Source organism: Phodopus roborovskii, unplaced genomic scaffold (genome assembly GCF_943737965.1).
Source record: "Phodopus roborovskii unplaced genomic scaffold, PHOROB, whole genome shotgun sequence".
Taxonomy (NCBI): Eukaryota; Metazoa; Chordata; class Mammalia; order Rodentia; family Cricetidae; genus Phodopus; species Phodopus roborovskii.
The window spans coordinates 11,051,370-11,067,836 of NW_026126447.1; the positions used below are offsets into that span (position 1 = coordinate 11,051,370).

At 37.2% G+C, this 16,467-nt stretch overlaps 1 protein-coding gene across 35 annotated transcripts in view; it reads right to left on the reverse strand.

Annotated features, from left to right (window-relative positions):
* Ptprd (protein tyrosine phosphatase receptor type D) overlaps window positions 1–16,467 on the reverse strand; it is a 462,643-nt gene that overhangs the window by 305,660 nt on the left and 140,516 nt on the right. The gene's annotated exons all lie outside the window — the stretch shown is intronic.

The following is a 16,467-nucleotide window of genomic DNA, read 5'->3' on the forward strand; positions in this document are numbered from 1 at the left end:
GCTGTCTTTCATGGCAACCAAAAATACTGTGAAACTGCTAAGGGGAGGAATCAGATAATAGTCCTACCCTTCGCAATGAACCACTGCAATGATGTGCATGCATGGTATCCATAAAAAATAGAAGTGACACTCACAGATCAGTGGCAACCAGCATCTGTCTAATGGGACTTAAGGCCCAAATAGTGAAATCATGCCTGGTATAGAAACCTAGCCAATTTTCTAGGGCTAGTGAAGTAACAGACCTTAGAAAAATCCTACAACTGTCATTATTGTGGAATAAAATAATTCCATACTGCACTATAAATGCTATCTATATATTGACAGAAAAGTGTAGCTACCAGCCCTGATCATAAAATCCTCCCTTTACAGTGAAGGGAAACCATCATAGAAAACCTCAAATGGACACAATAGAGAAATCAACAGACTGTTTGTGGCCTGAACACAATGAATACATTTATATCACAGCTCCTGTATCTGTGTCTTAGGGAACACTGCAGAAGTGGGTCCAGACAGATTGTAAAGAGTCTGAATACCACCAGGAAGTCCACTGTGAAACAGGAGCTCCTAGAAACGGCTGAATCAACAAGATAGGAAATAAGGCAATATCAGCAATCATGTTAAACATAGAAAGGAAAAAATTTCAGGGGTTTTATCCCTAAACAAAACTACAGGTAAATAATGACTACTGGGAAAGAGAGAATTAGCCTCTCTCAGGGATAAATCCATTATGCTTAGTCCCATAGAAAATGTTCAGGCCTTAAACCATATATCACAAGCAACAAAAATGGACTTAGCAGGTTGTATTCATATATTTGTGCATACATATATGTGGATGTAACAATATAATCAAAGAAAACATGACTATCAATGTTTTCCTCCCATGGCATGGGAGGAATGGTAGGGAGGAGACCTCAGAGGGGCTAGAGGTAGGAATGGTAAGGAGGTAAGTGATGTGATTCTATTTTAGTCAAGGTGTGTGGAACTGTTTTAAAAAATTAAGTTAAAAGGGCTGAATATCTGCTCTCTAAAAGACAATATCTCTAAGAATATCTATGATAAGGCATGGAAAGATTTAGAAAAATCTCCTTGCATAAAAATGTATCACTGCATCTTAGCCCCTGTTACAAGACTGACATGTATTACTATTCATTGGACAGCTGAACAGCAGAGGGGCACACTCAGTAACTATTACTGCCACAACACTGCAGATGCACGAAGTCCACCAACAGTATGAAAATGCATTGTGAGCTAGGCAAACAATGTAAGCATTTGAACTAAAGGGGAGGCCTCCACGAGACTGTAAACGTACTTATTAAAGCCCTCTCCATGAGTCTGACTCCTGCCAGGATGTGTACTCTTAGCAGGACAAATAAACACTAACAGGAGTTTTCAAGAGGAAGCTGGAACTTGAACTTAAATAATTAACACTTCCTCTCCCTTTGGCTGACACCTATGGATTTGTCTTTGTGGATATCTAAGGAAAGTGTTGGCCTCCTCAGAGCAACCTACTGAGGAAGATCTTCCCTATTATAACATTGGACCAAACATCAAATTTGAGGAACTACAGTGGGAGAGAGTTGCCATTGTCATCTGTAGAAAATGTCAGTTTCTAAGACTGATTACAGGTTTTCTTTCCAAAGTTCAAGTCCAACAGGTACACAAACTTTAACTTAGGCCTACTGTGTGTTGTTGGCTATTCATTGTTGGCTATTCAATTTTGAGGGATTTTTTTGGGGGGGTTAGGGAGTTTTTAATGTTTCTAGCATTTGTATGATTTTTAGGAGTCAATACTTTCACTCACAGGTATTTAAACCCATATTCTGAAGAATTTTGATACTGATCCCAACATCAGGACCTCAAGTCACTAAGTTACAATATATAACACATTTAATTTTAATGGAAAGGAGAGTCTGCCTCAAGAAATATACCTCTTTTGAGTGCCACAATAAAACTCTATTTCCATATATGCTATGATAGCTCTCTGTAAGTTCTACTCAAATTTAACTTCATATTTATGATTTAACTGCCAGTTCTGAAACATAAATTTAGAGAAATAAATGGGAATTTAAAACCCAGTATGATGGGCTTCTTTGATAAGTTGTACTCTATTACTTGAATTCAATTCTTAATATGCAGTTTCTTCCTTCTGCAAAACATTGTGTATGCATACATATGAACAAATAACATACAAGTACATACAGAAAATTTACATGAGCATATACATATAAACACAGTTACATAGAGAAAAGAAAAATTCCAGAGGATTCCCCCTGTCTATCCCATAGTTCACTTTCTTCAGCCTAAAACTAATAGCCCTCAGATATAGCTGCAACATGCTACCTAGAAATAAATTGTCTCTGCCTATCAGAAATATGGATAGGAAAGGGCTGGGTATATGGAAACACGTCAGGGAAGAAGAAATTTCTTGATTCAAACAATTGTCTTGAGGTGAACTGTACCTTTGATACTGTGAATATCTACCCATAATCATTTTCTTACTGCTTGTCTCTGGAGGAAGATGTGCCTGGACTACCCATAGACTATGCTAGAGGTGACTCTATCATTTCGGAGTCAAAGTCATAAGAGGACACAGTTTCTGTTCTCTCTTTTTTTCTGGCAGTCACCTCTCTTTTCCCTTCTTTGCACCTGCAAAAACCTGAGTTGTAAGTATCCTAAGCCAAAAATTAAGATTTTTAATTACTATAAAGTGACTGTGATGAAAAGAGCTTGTGGTAAGGCCCCTCTTGTGGAAAGATATCAATGGAGTAAGATCTGTGGCAGTCCCAGTGCACAAAACAGCTCAACGTCAAGTAAGTAACATGTGGAAAAGTAAAGCTGTAGGCGATGTCACAAAACCTCAGTAGAATCTTCTTGCTCTAGACCAAGAGTCAGTAGAATGGAAAAGATTGCATTTCTGACATGGTCACTGTATTTCTGTAATATGTCTGTCTTATAACAATAGTAGTTAGAAGACTCCCTACATGCTAAGTGTTTGTGAACCCAGTTCTTTACAAAATAAAATATTTGCCCTATGCCAATTATATGTCTGTGCATTTTTCTTTCTTTCCACAACTATCTGGTAGCTATCCTTGTTTTATAAGTGAGAACTGAGAAACTTACAAATGTTAGTAATGACTCAATGACACACAGCCAAGAAGTAAACCACAATGGGAATCCAGAAAAAAAATCAGAATGAAGATTTCCGCAAGAACTCTTGAATCAGTAAAACTACCATCATTCATTCACTCTCCCAAGAAACAAGCTAAAGGCTGAACCTTCAATCTACAGACTACTTGTGAGTTACAGTTATTTCTAAGTGTGTTAAAGCAAAATACCCTAAGAATAGGGAGCTATGCAAAAGTTGATAAATAGAAAACACATATGGGAAAAAGATACATCTTCAGAACAATATTGAAAGTGCCTGCTATGTTATTATTCTAAGGGTTAGAAATTATACTTTGAGAAATATGCATTCATTAATTTACAGTAAATGTTTTCATTCAAAGAATTTTACTGTTCTCAATGGGTATAGGATTGATACAAATGTCCTCAGACAATACTCATAAACTGCACCATTGCTACAGACAGAGAGAAAACAGATCAGCTGTCCTCACTTCAAGTTTGTTTGGAGTAAATTCCTGTACTTTTAATGGTGCTTTCCTGGGAAAGGGCCACCCTTGCATCAGGAATTGAATGTCAGTGTGTCCTCTGTCCTCACAGTTTCAAGGGCAAAAGCATCACATTGTTAGTATGATGGACTGAGCTAGTAAAAAGCCATCCTTATATTCCAAGCCTTCAATAGAAAGCTTTTCTTTGGCAGTGAATGAAAACAAAGGCAAAAGATGAAAGGAACTGTGTTCTAAAGAAAAAAAAGGCTATACAAAAAGGTGTACAAACGTAGAAAGCAGAAAAAATGGTACATTATATTTGGAGTGAGACTAGGGACACAGGAAGGCCCAACGGACCAATAGTATTTTGTTACTAATTTAGTAATATTTCAGGGTGGGGATGGAAAAACACTGTTGAAAGTTCTCTGAAGAAAACTGACAGCCAGGAACTGAAAATCCATTCAGTCATAATATTGCTACTTTGTCCAGGTTCCAGAATGCCCCTGGGCAAATTTTGCATGTAAAACAGACTGGGTGTGCAGTGTCTCTATCAAGGAAGCAGACACATTAGAAACAACTGGACACCAGCCAGTGTTTTAGTTTCAAATGATATCAATCCACTAGAGAGTCTAAATATGCCATAAATGGATTGTTTTAAAATGACTGGAGGATTGTATAAATAACATTACTAAAGGACAGAGGTGCCAAAGAATGCCATGCAATAGCATGGCTACACAAGAGGAACTAGTCAACATGTATGAGCCAATCACCATCATATCTTCATCTTTATACTGAAATCTCTGCCCATACAATACCCACTACCAGGAGAGATCATGTGCTTTGTGGTTGTGTCTTTTCAATGAAAAGGCAAGTGTGTGTGTGAGTGTGTGTGTGTGTGTGCGCGCGCGCATATGTATATATTTCCAGATTAAACTATTTTCTTCTAAATTCTAGTTTTATTTGTTTTCACCAGCTCATTTTGGAAAACATCTGTCCAGTCTGGCTCTTGGGAAAATGTTCAAAAACAAGTTTTCTCATTTGAATTCAGAGGGATATTCCTATGGGAAACATTGTCCTTCGAAAGCAAGTAAAACTATCAAAACATCCATAATTCTTGAACACAGTGCATGATGTGACCCAATTTCATGCTTAGTAAATGAAAGACAGAGGGAAGATATAATGTATAAACAAACTTGTCTGTTTCACTAATCCCTTTAAGGCAGCATGCTACTTCCACACTAAGAACTATTCAGTTACCACTTGGTTTTGAGGCACCAGACAAGTATGCAGAGATATTTTTATGACTGAATTTAGCCAACCTGGAATCTAAGGGTGTCTGCACTTAAGACACCAACATGTTGGGTAGTGTGTATAGGTGGTAGATGAAACACAAGTTTAGGTCCAAACCATAAAATCACCTCCTCTAGAGCTAAAATACACTCAATGAAAAAGATCCAATGTGTAATGAGCACTTACCATAAGGTAAGCATCCTCCATACACTAGCTTCTTACATATATGCAACAATCCAATAAATAAGAGGACAAATTGTATATAATTGTTTAAAAAAAGAAAATCAGAACTAAAGAGGGAAAAAAGATTCCTATGGACCAGGCAATCCCAGGATAAGATGCAGTAATTTTGACTGTATCCTGGAGGAAAAATGAAGACATGTTATATGGAATGTATTGCATCATTATACTAAAAAGAAAGCCAAACTAAATTTTAATGGCATAAACTAAACCTGACTACAATATAGGCATATACTGAAAGTTATCTCTGAGAAGTATATGCATACTGTGAAGACAGAGAACCAAAGACAAGAGGACTAACTAGATTAAAGTTTTAAACTAAGTTCACTACAAAGCACATGGGAAAGGCCTGTGTAGGATTTATTCTTCACTCTCTTGACTGAAAAAAAAAAGTCCATTAAATTTCTCAAGTGAGGACTAGAATATCATTCCAAATAACAAAGGGCACTGATCATTTCTAAATGTAGTCAGGTAGACACAATAAGACAATATTTCAAACATACTGCCTATTAAATCAAACCTTACCCTTGGATTTTAGAGGTTTGAGAGAATATCTGAGATATAGCAAGCAGGCAGCAAGAAAACAAATAAAAGTGTGTTCTTATTTGGTTTAATGACAATTTCAATTTTTTTCAATTCTGTATATTAAAATTTCTCACAGCCTTGTTCTAATCTCTAGCAGAAGCTTATGAAGGATAGGAACAAATTCTCCGAAATAATTTGAAAAGGAACAAAAGAACATTCAATTTTGTTTAAAACATAAAAATAAGATGATCATCCTTCAGAGAGAGAGACAATGAAGTGCTGTAAGTGAATAACATGGATAGCATGGTCTATAAAGGCTCCCTCTACTTGATGTGGGCCTCACAAGAAGGCAAAAGCAACAAAGATCAGTGTTTAACATGTCCATCACCAGCCAGGTAAATGGAAGTGTAAGTCTAAAAAACTGGTCTTTCTCTACTAGTGTGAACCAAGTAATTAGATATTTGGGGTACAATAATGCTTCCCAGTAAAATGTGTAAAATGAGGAAATGGCATACACGAGATTCTGAACTAAACAAAACAAGACATCTCTATGTTCAATAGGAAAGTTTGCTTCTTATTCCTGAGTTGTCACCATAAGTTTCACATTCTATGTACTAAATATACAAGGAAAACCATAAATACAACAGTATCTATAAATGTAGTTGATAGTAGAGATTCCAGACTTCAAATGCTTTGTTGACTGAAAACCTGTGTCTACATTTTTTCAGAAGATCAGAAAAATAGCTGTGGCTCAATAGTACAGTGTGTGCCTCCCATACATTAGTCCCTGGTTTTAGTCTTGAGAATTGTACCTCGATTAAATGGACACGCGTGCACGCGCACACGCACGCGCGCACACACACACACACACACACACACACACACACACACACACCCCTACAAACAGCAAACAGATATGAGTAGGCAGGAAGATGAAGCACAACCAGTGTGCACACTCTACTAAGTAACTGTGACTAGACAGTTTACATCTCAGTACCTCATGATTTACCAAACAGATCTCTACAGCCATGAGATTCAGACTCTTTGTGGGGACCCCTCCTTCAGAATATCACTACACACACAGAGAGAGGGGGGGGGGAGAGAGAGAGAGAGAGAGAAAGGAAAATGGGATGCTTAATGGGGTAGAATACTTTAAAACAAACCCCATCCCAACAATCCTAAATCGCCCTTCCATGAAATAATGGTAGGTCTTTTTCCCACATACATGAGTTAACATGGATTCTCTACTTAAAATATTTAGAAGTAAAAATAAATTCAATAACTTATAAACAGGGAATAATTTATTCAAGAGAACATTTCATCCTTCTCATAAAGCAAAACAAATCAACCAAAAGTGACATTTAAAAAAAATCAGAAGAAGTAGGAAAGTGATGAAGAGGAGAGGATTTAGGACAAGGCAGTGGCAACAGGAAAAGAAACACTAATTCAAGCTGGTAGTGAGAAACATCCAATCAAATTAAAGGTCTAGAAGAGTAAGAACAATTTAAAAAGTAAAGTTTCCAACAAAAATTCTTCTCACATGAGTTTAAAAAGAATAAACACATTTAAAAGGAATAACTAATTAAGGTATGGTACCCTGACACTAACATCCACTGTGGAATGATTAAATGAGAGTAAGTCCCTCTAATATTTTGCATATTTAACATTTTCATAGTTCAAAAAGAATCAGAATCTATTCTTTCATAGTAATTTTAAGATACAGGATCCAATATTTAATTTCTATGTCCAAAAATGGGTGAGTACATTGAATATTCAAGTAGGAAGCCCTCCTTTTTTTGCTGACACTTCTTCTTTTCAGATATTTAGCAAAGTTAACAAAGCAGAAGGAAAAAAATGTGGGATGTCTTATTCTGTCGTTTCCTCATTAGGGAGGCATTAATGAACATTCAAAGGGTCATCTTTCAGAACAAGAAAAGTACTGTTGCCCTTGTATTTGAGTCCAGAAACATCTCAGAAAATAATTAAGGGACTGAGGAAAAGGAACTGGAATTGTGGCCACAAATTCAAGAATTCTTCACAGCCACTACTCTATAGCATGCCTCTGTTAACCTCAGAATGCTCCAATCACAAAAGGAAAGAAAGAAAATGAAGAGATTGCAATTAAAGCAATGTGTGACTAAACACATGAGTATCCACTGTTCGTGTCTGCTCCCTATTCCAATCTGCTGCCTCTTGGGGAGAGAATTTCTAACAGATAAGTTCAAAGCAACATCAGATATGAAGAAGTCTGTTGCCACTTCTGCTAGAAGAACCAGACCCACCAGGCATGTTTTTATCTCAGACAAGGAACAGAGAAGGTACAGTGCAGAGCGTCATGTGAGTACAAGGAGGTTAACAAACATCTGACTCATTGTATACTTTCATCGGTCTTGGAGTATCTGTTATCTAGAAAAACCATAGGATGGAAGTTGCTTAGCCCAGATACTTTTGAGACATTGTTGTAAACGACCTTTTAGTTTGTACCTACTGAGAAGAATCCAAAAAGACAAACTAATATTATTCACTATTTTCCATTTTATATGAACAAACTGATCCTAATTTCCCTTCAGATTTTCATATTTCAATATTCAAATATCTCAAAGCCCAATATTAACCTCACAGCAAAGCAAATTCCCATACCTTCATTCATTCATGTTAGGCTGATCTCATACCAAGAATTTACCAATATGTGTTTCAACTACCAAAGTCTTCAAGCAGTAATATCCCACCCAAAACCACAAAGGTTTTCCTGAATTCCTCCTGTTTCTTTCATTTTTTGCATGTCCCTGGAAAGGGAGCTAACTATATCCACTTCAAGATCATTTCCTTGTTATCATTTACCAAAACTCATCACCTACCCTATTGACAGTGACAGATTCCACTTCTGTGTCTATAACACTCCTTTAGACTCTCAAATTTATAAATAAAACATTTAGATTGACAATAGGAAGAATAAGGAGTCAGGAAGAGGCAAAAATGAATATTAGGCAATGTTACCTATGATAATAATTACTTTCCAGATTAAGTGCCTGAACACAATAATATTCACTCTTCATTCATGTCACAATCCAATCCAGGGTATAAGAAAGTTTGGATCTGTGACAACATTTAGGAGCCTCTATTTCTTCCCAGAAATGTTGGATTCTGTATCATTGGTAAACAGGCATGAGGACAGATAGAGTATGCAAAAGATCATCATCTTATCAAACATAGGGGTGGTGAGTGAGAATGAACTTATATACACAGAGATACTTGCATACCCACATATTCTGAATAAATGTTCACAATAGTCAAGGTATGGAATCACCATCATAGGATGGATAATATATGGTATAACACATACACACACACACACACACAGAGAGAGAGAGAGAGGGAGAGAGAGAGAGAGAGAGTCAAATGTTATGCAATCATAAAAATAATGAACTCCTGTCATCTGTAGAATAAACAGACTGAAAACAATGATAAATGAAGTAACTCAAATGAGACAGTCTCATGCAAAAAGTCTAAAGTGTAAGACTAATTGATAGGGACTTGGAAAGAAAAGGGAGAAAACAAGTAGACATAGATCAAAGCATAATGTATTCCTGTATGGAAATATCACAAAACATTAACCTATATTAGTAAATATGTTAATATATATAACAATAGAATTTTAGCAATGAAAGATTCTTATCAAAAGACATTTTACACTGTGACATAAGGGATAAATTAATGACATTGGCCTCCAGACATCCACAATGTTTGTTCTATTTCTTTAAAACCCCATCTCCATCCCTCAAATGTTGCTATACCACTACAACCAGCTCTCAAGATTCATTTCCTTTGAGAATTCATGAATATTGAAATATTCTTGGTGGTTTCAGGCCTTCTGCTCAACCATATTTTTATGGAAAGTAAATTCTTTTTCAGTTTGACATAGCATATTAACTTCCTTCAATTTTAAGGTTTTTATCTTGATAATTATTTCAAAAAGTAAAACCTTTTTAAGAATGCACATTCTTATTCAACATGGCCAAATAAAAGCATGAACATACATTTTCTTAGCATTACATGCTATTTCAGTGCCTTTAATTCTTGTCCAGCCCCTTAAGCCACTCATGTTCTATGGAGGCTCCTATCTGTTAGATGTCCATGGTCAGTATAAGTAAAGACAGGACTTACACTGTGGGCTAAGAAGGAATGAAGTGTCTCACACAGCATAACTTGGAATTGCTTCGCTTACAAAACATAAACTGCTATAAGGGGCTCTAGGAAAAGCAACAGTAGGCTCAAAAAGCAACCCTGCCACACAGCCAAGCAAGCCAACAGCTTGTTTATCTTCAGTGCAGTTGTGTGCATTGACATTTTTCTTCACCACCAGCTAGATTTCCCTAAACATCAGGTTAGAGCACCATGTTTGACACATGGTTATAAGAACTTGGAAAGCTTCAGGTGTCACAATTTAAAAATGAGGACTTTAAGAAAGCATCTGGATCACAATCCTGGGCACAAGTTTCAGGGTGTTCCTCTGAATGCAAAATGTTGTCAGAGTTCAAATGATGGCACTTTCTGGTCACACAGCAAAGAATCAGATAAAATTTCTGCCACACATGCAAGTGAAAAGATGACCTAACAATAGTCAAAGAAGCAATTACTTAAGATGAGAGAATAGGCTGACAATGGACAGATGGCACACTTTTAATCTTGAATGATAAAATTTCCTAAAAAAGAATATATAACTTGAGTCAAGAAGACATATGAAACATGAACAGAAAGTAGCCAAAAGAGAGAAAGGAGAAGCTAAGATTTAATTTTCTTCTTTAGAAAAGTAATAATAATAATAATAATAATAATAATAATAATAATAATAATAATAAATTCATATTCATAGAGGAACCCAATGTGGGAAGCAACTGGTCCCAAAGTGAATTCATGCAATAGTGACAACACTAGGAACAACTTCCAAGGTAAAAGTTGAATAGAAATCATATTCAGAGTCAGTTCCATTAAAATCCAAATGTTCTAGAACTTAGTATTTTTCTGAGAAAAGTTGAATTTACCAGAAATATATTTTTAAGTGGGATCGAAAGCTGCCCGCTAGCAAAAGCTAAAAAGAACAGTGCATTCTCTCCAAGATTTAACACACTTGTCTGATTCAGATGCCAGGCAAAGTAAGTGTGTTTGCTTAGACATCTGTACAGAACTTCAGAAAGCTATTTCTTTGTGAGCTGTGACTAACAAGTATCTAGTATTTGTCAGTGCTGGCAGGCTGAGAACTAGTGGATGTCTCTGTTCAGCAATCACATTTGTTTGCATCTTCAAATGGGCAACTTTGTGCTGTGAGTGGTTTACTTAGCTGGCAGCATAAGCATTAATATGTTAAAATACTTCAGTTGTAGGGAACAAAACTGCCCAGGAAGAGATTTTAGTAGTGAGGCTAACATACTCTCACAAAAATCTTCAGGTAGGACAGTTGGTTCAATGACCAGTGACAATGCTAGTGCTCTGTAGCTCCCAACTGTTTGTGATGCCCCCATCACTGTGTTAGAAGCTGGCTGTCTGCAGCAATCCAAGCACCAACAGAGAGAAAGTCAAGGGGTGTTTGTCTGCCTAGATGAGGGTTAAGGAGTGTTTGCCTGTCTAGGTGGCATTCCTGTGAGTGAGTAAACCTTTCTCAGAAGCCCCGCCCCATGCCTTCCTTATGAGTAAATGTCCCTACTTATAAACTTCAACAGATCTTTCATTCATCAGAATCAGTCACGTGAAAACCTGGTGGCTATCACTCTGGGGGTCCATTAGCTCCCCCTTGTTCAAGTCAGCTGTCTCTGTGGGTTTCTGTAGCCTGGTCTTGTCCACATTTTCTTATCACTCTGGAAAACCAGTATTGGACCAACTCAGACCCCCTGAACATGGGTCTCAGTTAGAAGGCCTGGGCAGTCTAAGGGACCTCAGACAGTGGAACCAGGATGTATTCCTGGTGCACGAAAGGACTTTGGGAGCACATTCCCCATGGAGGGATATTCCCCTAACCTAGAGGCAGGAGGGAGGACCTACTCCAAATGACTTGACAGATTTTGTTGATTCCTTCCTGGAAGACATCACCCTCCCTATGGAGTGGGAGGGGAATGGGATGGGAGGTTGGTGGGGGAGATGAGAGGGAGGGAGGAAGCAAGGGAGGGAGAAGGGACTAGGATAGATATGTAAAATAAGAAAAAAATAATAAATAAAAAAGAAAACCTGGTGGCTCTTTAGAATACCCGGTAGAGTGGCACATGCCTGTAATACCAGCACCTGGGTGGCTGAGGCTGCCTTTGTCTATGCCCTGTAGAGTGAGAGTCTATTTTAAGTAAATGGATAAATAAAGACTTGGTTACATCTGCCACTCACACAAGCAGTTCGAATGCAGGTAAATAAAACCTAGATAATGTTACAAGTAAACAGCGAGCATTCATTCTGTTTCAGTCAGGCAAATAGTCACATCTATTAAGTGACTATCAATAAGCATAGACGCAATCAATTATCTCTTTGCACCCCAGGAGTCATTTTCACAGGTAGCTCAGCTGCATAAATGATTATTATATGTAACTTCTGATAAGTAAATAAACTTAAATGATAGAGAATGGCTGTGGCATACTTACCATCTCCCTTTCAACATATTATCTTTTTTGGTTTTGCCTTTTAAGCAAACTAGATCACTGGCCATATAGCATATATTTGTATTTGCCTAACATTAAGAAAGCTGAGAAAGGGGAATCACTGTGGTTCAGACTATATTATATAATAAACTCTAGGATAGTCTGGACTACAGAAATAGGACAACTTCTAAGAGGGCAAAAGCCAAGAACCATGGGCATCTAGAAACAGCAACAGAGACCCTAATAAGGTTCTTAATTCAACCATGAGACAAAATTCATCTTCCTTTTGTTTTTCATGGTAGCATCATAACAGTCAAGAAATCAGAGATGCCACATGAGAAATCACTAGATCTGACTCTACCCTGTATTTGCTCTACAACAGATTGTCTACGTCAATTGCTTATCTAAAAAACAAGTACTGGAATATCTTAAACAAAATTCAGCCCTTTACCCCACTAACAGGTTCATTCACTTCATTAGAAAATATTTATTGAGAACCTGCTTCTTCCAAGCACCAACTGAAACTCTAGGTAGGTGAATAGAAAGAGGATTAATCATGAGGGAAAAGAGAAAAGAAAAAGCTAATCAAATAATCAAAATGTGAAGTGTTATTCATGAGATAATCATAGTGATGTGGTAGGAAATGGTAGAGAAACCTACTAAGCATGAACTAGGCAAGACATCAAGAAGGATGGAGTGGAAGAGAAAGAATGACCTCAAAGGCAGGGAAAAAAGTAAACAGAAGGGTCATACATAAAGGTCTAGGGTAATTACAATGTAACAAGCAAAAAGGAGGTTACATGAAAGGATGCAGAGGCCAATTGGAGGAAGACCACTGGGTGACAAGAGACCATACAGAGAAGAGAGCTGATGTGGTAGCCAGTATCTTGTACACCAAGAAAAGTAGTTCTTTACTCCATTCACAGTTGCTACAAAGCTTGTTTATGCTATAGAAAGTTGTGAGAACTCTAAAAATATGGTGCCTTTATAAGTACTCAGCCCAAGCACTCATCAAACAGGGCTGCTAAAACCAGGTCTACTTAGACATGTCTATCTTAGGACTTCCCAATGTCTCATTCTCTTCAACCCTTTTTCGAAAATGCAGATTTTTTTTTTACAAAGATGATCCTGGAATCATGAAAATAACATAATACTTTCTGGCCCAGAAAAAAAAAATTGTGCATGTGTTCATGCTGTATAAACACAGGAACATCACAAATATTTGTTTGGCATTGAAGTGAGCACCTTAGAAAATACTATGGAATTACAGTCAAAATTAAATAACATAATTGATTGAAAATGGAAAAATAAGTCAAACTTCAGAGTACTGAGTGTTTATCACTAGGATGAGAAAGGAGGAAATAGGCTTTTCAATCTCTTCATAATTCATAACTCATTACCTTGGTAATTACACAAAGTCTAGCAGTCCAATAGCATGGTCAGTGAAGCTCTTATGTATGTTTAAGTGGTTCTTTCTACAGTGATCTTGGCCTGCTCTACTCTTAGATGTGTATATTTAGGAGGGAAGCATAGTACATTTCACAGAATAACCACGCAGTGGGAAGAACAATTAATTGGGACAGCTATTCAAGTATTCGGATTGTCTACCAGAGCTCCCTGGTAAATATGGACTATCATTTAAATAATACAGCCCTTAATTTTCCAGCCATTATTGTAAATTTTGCAATAACAAGCCAAGAGGTCTAAGATCAAGGACAATGTTGCTTCCCCTCTACTCTTGTCTGTGCTGTGAATAAATTATCTATCCAACAAAAAGCACTTAGTATAAATTTGTAAAAATTGTGTGATCTAAAATAGGATATAAGCATAATGCTTTGCTGTTTTTTGTTTTGTTTTTATGGTAAGTATAGTTTTCACTATTACCCATGCAAAGGAAACAAGGGTCAGAGCCAATCACTTAGGTAATATAAATGTCATGGTAACTGTAGATTTCAAAGCACACCCATGTTCTGTATCTCCACTGTGCTAGATAGGCCAGGGCTTTACCCAAATCATGTCTGCCTGAGTCACTGTGCAGCTTCTCACAAACACCAGTGTTTGGAAATACGGGCAATGGCCAGACACTTACAGAGGAAACGTGAACATTGTTAAGGAGTGATAATTACATTTGCAAGTTCTTTGTGAGCAATGTCCATTCTTACCACTTAAATGTAGTTCATATATTTGAAATGACTGATGACATTATGTAAAAGGGGCTAGCAGTGATGTCCTTCAGACCTTTCCTACAGAACATGTTTATCTGTGCTTTAGCCCTGTTTGCATTCCTACACAACAACAGAAGAAGCAAAAATCTTCATTCCTATGGACCCTAAATCAACTGCATGATCTCAGGTTGAAATTACCTCCCACAGCCCCAGGCACAGCATAGAGCACACAGAACTATTCTGCTTTTTCTTAAGAAACTACATAGTTTAGTACCAATCTGTTTTGGAGCTGTGCATAGCAATCTCTACCCTTTCTTTTCACAGATTCTTACTGTTCCTAATGTGCCCAAGAAATATCCTCTCACTGTTCATTAGCCATAACAACCTGTGCCAAATCCACTGAATGTAGCAAAATAACTACAAAACTCCAAAAGAAAATGGAAACAGGCTCACAATATTGGTATGCTTGGAATGCAAATAGCCAAACCACAACCAGTGACTAAATTCCAGCTATAAAAGGATTGCTTTCATATGTAGTATTCATCCCACTGTCAGTGAAATCTTCTGTATTCTTCCTGTTTTGACAGAGCACCTTTTTTTTTCTTTTTCAAATATCAAGTTTCAATATCAATAATCACTGAATCTTAAACGATTTTTCTTGACCCATATTGATTATACATGGCTGCTCATGGCAGTGTGAAGCATATGGTCTCCACAGAGGCAAAACACACATTCCCATTAACATCTTGGTCATGTGACATTCCTTGGGTAATAGAATCTGGCAGATAGGATATTCTCCAGTTCTGGTCAGCAGTTTTGTCAAAATTCTTACTTTAATGTGTTACCATAAGATTGACCTGTACCTTCTAACTGATACCCTCTGTCAGAGGAACAAGGATGTATCCCTGGTGCACAAAAGGATTTTGGGAGCATATTCCCCATGGAGGGATACTCCCTTAACCTAGAGGCAGGAGGGAGGGCCTAGTCCCTACTCTAAATGACTTGACAGCTTTTGTTGACTCCTCCTGGAAGGCACCACCCTCCCGATGGAGTGGGGGTGGAGTGGGAGCATGATCTGGGTCATGGGAGAGAGGGAGAGAAGGAGGAAAGGAGGGAGGGAGAGGGAACTGAGATCTATATGTAAAATAAGAAAATGAAAATAATTAAATAAAGCATAAAAAAATTTGACATGTACCAAAACAATGCTGTTCTTTCTATTTGAGCCCCTAAATAATACAAAGGTCAACTTACAGCAGTGCAGGAAGAAATGCTTCTGATGGCAAGCCTTTGTGATTTAGTGATCAGTGCCATCAAGGCAAATTAAGAGGGGAAAAGGTTAAATTATATAAAACTTTGATGTCAGGACAGGCTATGCTTAATTGAAAAACTTCCTATAGTTTATAATAGATCCTGGCATGAGCAATCTCAAACTAAAAGTACCAATTGCAGTATTGATGGTGCCATTGATAGAAGCACTGTGCCAACATGAAGGAGGGGTATAGCTCTAACCTCTAGGCCCATCCTTCCATAAGAGCAGCACCCTCTGAAACCACCCATCTCTTTTTGTTCTTTGATTAAAAGGTGAATTTCTAATTCCCTATCAGGATTTTTGTTATCATAAAATACACACCCTTTTTCATAACTCTTGAATAATAAAAAATACAGGATTTATGATCCTTTGAGTGAATTCTAACAAGTAATGAAATTCAGATGAACTGTATAATGATTCCTCATTTTCTTTATGAAACCTATCAGTTCAACTCTTTGCCTTAAGGACAGATGCTAAACAGCTGTTCTGGCAAGTTATTAAATCAAGTTTCTGGTTTTATTCAGGGCCTTTTGACATATCCCCATAGAAAGAGGAGGCAGACAAAGAAATGCTAGCCATATACTGCATATAATTACAAGCAAAGAAGATTAAGGACTGAAATAATCTAAACAGATAGTGTTCTCAATTAGCCAGCATTTTTCATTTTAAGAATGTGAGGACATTTTTCTCCACATCCCTTAGGAACAAACATT